This window comes from Mirounga leonina, unplaced genomic scaffold, assembly GCF_011800145.1.
Source record: "Mirounga leonina isolate KUSES-001 unplaced genomic scaffold, KU_Mleo_1.0 Mir_129, whole genome shotgun sequence".
Classification (NCBI taxonomy): Eukaryota; Metazoa; Chordata; class Mammalia; order Carnivora; family Phocidae; genus Mirounga; species Mirounga leonina.
The window spans coordinates 53,602,491-53,607,351 of record NW_023270323.1 but is presented as its reverse complement, the minus strand read 5'-3'; the positions used below and the strand labels follow the sequence as shown (position 1 = coordinate 53,607,351).

At 35.4% G+C, this 4,861-nt stretch overlaps 1 pseudogene; it reads left to right on the top strand.

Moving 5' to 3' along the window:
* Positions 1-4,675: 4,675 nt before the first annotated feature.
* LOC118010264 lies at positions 4,676-4,857 on the top strand (annotated as a pseudogene).
* The last annotated feature ends 4 nt before the right edge of the window (positions 4,858-4,861 follow it).

Here is a 4,861-nt window from a genome sequence, read left to right as displayed (position 1 = left end):
TATATATATATATATATATATATATATATATATATATATATATACACAATGGAATATTATGCAGCCATCAAAAGGAATGAAAACTTGCCATTTGCAACAACATGGATGGAACTGGAAGGTATCAGGCTGAGTGAAATAAGTTGTTCAGAGAAAGACATGTATCATATGACCTCACTGATATGAGGAATTCTTAATCTCAGGTAACAAACTGAGGGTTGCTGGAGTGGTGGGGGGTGGAAGGGATGGGGTGGCTGGTTGATAGACATTGGGGAGGGTATGTGCTATGGTGAGTGCTGTGAATTGTGTAAGACTGTTGAATCACAGACCTGTACCTCTGAAACAAATAATACATTATGTCAAAAAAAAAGAAGAAGAAGAAGATAGCAGGAGGGGAAGTATGAAGGGGGGAAAATCAGAAGGGGAGACGAATCATGAGAGACAATGGACTCTGAGAAACAAACTGAGGGTTCTAGAGGGGAGGGGGGTGGGGGGATGGGTTAGCCCGATGATGGGTATTAAAGAGGGCACGTTCTGCATGGAGCACTGGGTGTTATACGCAAACAATGAGTCATGGAACACTACATCAAAAACTAATGATGTACTGTATGGTGATTAACATAACATAATAATAAAAAAATTAATTCATTAGAAAAAATTCCAAGGGTTCTGAGATCAAGACTGTTTTTAGGTTGAATAAATGTTCTTGATGAGAGGGGCCCATCTCTCAGAAGACAGAGTCAGTGGAGCTAGTATGAATCATATTAACTTGAATATAGAGTTATAGAGAAAAGCAATAGAAGACCCACTAATAATATTAACAAATTAATGTGCTCAAGACTAGTTAATTCTTAGATTTCTTAGTTCTAATAAATCCCAGATCCATGGAAACCATACTGTATTTGGAGTGTGCTAATAGCTTAGTTCAGTGGGCTTTAAATTTTACCCATGTGTTTCAGTTAGTTTAACAGAGCATACCCTGCAGAGAATGAGGGTATTGCTTGACAGAGTGGGAGACACAAGGAAAAAATGAGGATATAACAATTAACAGAAGGCAGTTTAAATGAGAAATGAGGCTGGGTTGGGATGACATTGACTAGGTTTCTGTGAACCTAGAATCAATGCAAATTGATAGTTTTTAGAGATCTGAAGAAACACAATGCAAACATATATATGTCCTTATTAATATACATTAAAAATAACTTTCCTTCATTAAATACACATATGAAGAGTGGAAAGAGAATCCAAAGAGAGGAAGAAAATGGTATTTATAGCATATGTTACCAAAGAAAGAAAGGGAAATGATTAATACTTAGAATATATTGGAACACCTCCTTTATGGAAAAAAAAAAAGTTAGACAACCAAAGAGAAAGATAAAAAAACACTTAACATGCAACCTCTGTTGTATATACAAACATATGAATACACACTCATACACACACACATTTAAGAAAATGAGTAACAATGTGAAAATATATCAGTTCATTAGTAATTATAAAAACGCAAACTAAACCTCCATGAAATACCATTTTACACTGATCAGATTGAGAAAAATGTAAAAGCCTAAGAATGCCAAGTGTTGGCAAAGATGTTAACTAATAAGAAATTTGCTCCATTATTGTGGAATTTTTACAACTATCTTTAGAAAATTATGTGGCATTATCTAGAAAATTTGCAAGTGAACATTATATATAGCCCAGAAATTCCACTCCTAGGTATATGCCTTAGAGATATACTGTCCAATACAACAGCTGGTAGCTACACATGGTGATTTATTTAAATTTAAATAAAATCGAACTAAAAATTCAGTTATATTAACCACATTTCCAGTGTTAAATGTCCATATACGACTAGTGGTACCATTTGGACTGCACAGACAAGGACATTTTCATCATACGAACACTAAGAAACATTTACAAATATAACCTTTAGGATATTATTTGGGATAACCATAAACTGAAAATAACTCAAAGGTCCAACAATTTTAGAATGCATAAGATAGTTGTGCTATAGGCTATATAGAATGCTATAACACTTGGGGAGCCTGGGTGGCTCAGTCAGTTAAGCCTCTGCCTTCAGCTCAGGTCGTGATCCCAGGGTCCTGGGATCGAGCCCCGCATCAGGCTCCCTGCTCGGCAGGAAGCCTGCTTCTCCCTCTCCCACTCCCCCTGCTTGTGTTCCCTCTCTCGCTGTGTCTCTCTCTGTCAAATAAATAAATAAAATCTTAAAAAAAAAATGCTATAACACAAAAAAAAGTAAAAGAATTAGAGCAATAGCCACACAGTGGATAAATATTAAAAAAAAAACACTTGATAATAATTCCATTTATGTAAAAGTCAACCAAAACCCAAAAACTAAACCAAAATTGTATCATACTGATTGTGGTGAAACACATAGATAGTAAATCATAATGAAAGTCAAGGAAATTACACACCTAGATATGTACACCATGCATGCATACATACACACAGAGGGTGGGGGACAGAGAATGAATGAATGAACGAATGAATGAATTTGAGAGGGGTCTGTATTATCCTAAATTTTTCCTAAATTTCCAGAACTGTAAGACAACCATCTGGGATAAGGAAGGAGGCGGGGGGAGGGGGGATATGAAAAGTTTTCATCAGATATATAACATTTAAGGAAAGATAAGAATATTCAAGTAAACACATCTATCAGGAAGTTGTAAATTTAAGGCTGAAATCACCAAGATGGGTTTAGGCTGAAATCATAAATTTAAGAATCAGCCACGTAGGGATAACAGTTGAAGCTGAGAGATTAGGTGAGAGTCTTAAGAATGAGGCTACAGGGAGAACCAAATGTAAAAGAAGAGAAAAGAAGAAGGAAAGAAGGGAAGATAAATCTTCTCTAATGGACTTGTAGCTGTTTGCCCAAAGCAATTTACCCTGCATGCATTCTGTGCACGAGTGCCATAGATTTCCCATAATGCAGTGGAATAAATTAATCTGAATTTCCCCTGATTCTGAAAAGAAATCCAGCATCAAACCTCTGCAGGTTCAGCTTTTACCCTATTTTAGAGAAAACAAAACAAAACAACTTCCTTGTCTTTGAAATGACAGTTGAAACTTTGGTTCACAGGGTAAGCCTCTGTTGCTTACCGCCCCCTGGCCTAAATCAGGCACATTGATAAACTCATCCTCTACTTTCTCTTTGTAGCAATGAGCATTGATTGGAATCATAAATCTATGGTATGCATATGGCTGCTTTATTATAATTACCTTCTCCATTAAATTCTACAAAAGCAAGAAACATGTCATTTTTAACTCACCATTTTATATCTAATTCATATGCAGAAGGGGCAAAAACATGTATTTATTGAACACCTGACTGACTGACTGAATGAATGAATTGAAACCTTGTTCATTTGGACTTATCATGTGTCTCTGTGCATCGTGTGTACAAATTAAGGGCAGGGATGGAATGAAGTAGACATTTCCTTTACTTCTGAGGTCTTTTAGACATTTTCCACAATCACATACATGAAACATAAAAATCCTCCTTTTACAGGACAGAACAAGGATCATAAATGCACAAATATAAAAAAGAAGAAGACCAAGTCTAGCTAAACGTGTAAACTATCAATAAATTCAAGTCAGCAGCCCTTGTCTCTTCGTCCCTTCTGCACATTTCAAGGGTGAAATATTCAGTCTCCAGTTTTCTTGAATTCGATTCTACCCACTGGTTTTCATAAAATATTTGACAGTGACTTCAAGTGAATTTATTTCAAAGTGCTATCATTGCTAAAGACATTTTATCTTGTATCTTTAATTGTAGAATGGATGATGCTAAAACTATCAAGCACCTATGATAAGTGGGTTTTAAGTTCACACAAAGGATTCTTTCTCTAGAAAGTAGGAAAGGTAGTGTAGATACTTTTGAGTTCATTCACTATTTTGTCAAAATGGATTCTGAAGTGAATAGATATGGGTCTTAGAATTTTGGAAATGTTCTTCATTTTTTTTCTTCCCTTTCTATTTTCAGGGTAACTGTTGTTAAATGGTGTGCTAAGCCCTAATCATTAATGATTTTACACAGTTAAATGTGAGGATTAGGTATTTGCCAATTCCCAGATTTAGATATTAATCCAGGATGTACATGAATTGAAACTGCCATATACATGCTTTAAACTTTACCAGATGTTCCGAGAAATCTTTGGAAACTTAGGGATTACTACCAGCATATTGATTTGGTGGAACTCATTTGGGTAGCTCTGTCAGAATGAATAGATTTACTCAGCATTACTTGACACAAAGAAATATAGAAAAATTTGTCTAGGTGTACACTGAATGTCTTTTAAAACGCTTGGTGTTCAATTCTTCTAAGACCAGATGATTTTGAGTAGTACATTTCTGACTTAAATTTTGGGAAAAAATACAGTATTCAAAATGTTTTTTTTCTTTGAGATTATATAAATTCAACTTAAAAAGTTTCAGAACTCTATTACCAATTTGATGGAAAGACATTTAAACTTTTATAAATGTCTGAGAAAGATTAAGGCTGGATGGGTAGGCCTTTTTAAATTTTTTTTCAGAAACATTCCAGGTTTCTACAAATTCTAATTAAACCTTGACCTGTCAGATCATATAACTCGGTGACCTTTCTGAGTCATTGGCCTTTGAGGTTCAGAGAAGCTTGAGCTGGGTGTCCTGGGCCGAGATGTTTCAAAGCCTTGTTAAAAATGTTTGGGTTCCCATGAAGTACTGCTATACCCAAGTGTACCAGGAGATTTGGGTAGGAATGGGGTTATGGGCTTTATTGTTTATAAAATCAGGAGTGCTGATAAAAGAAGTAAAGTCTTGAAAGCTTTGAATCCTGAACCTGCTCATGGTCATCATTAACCAG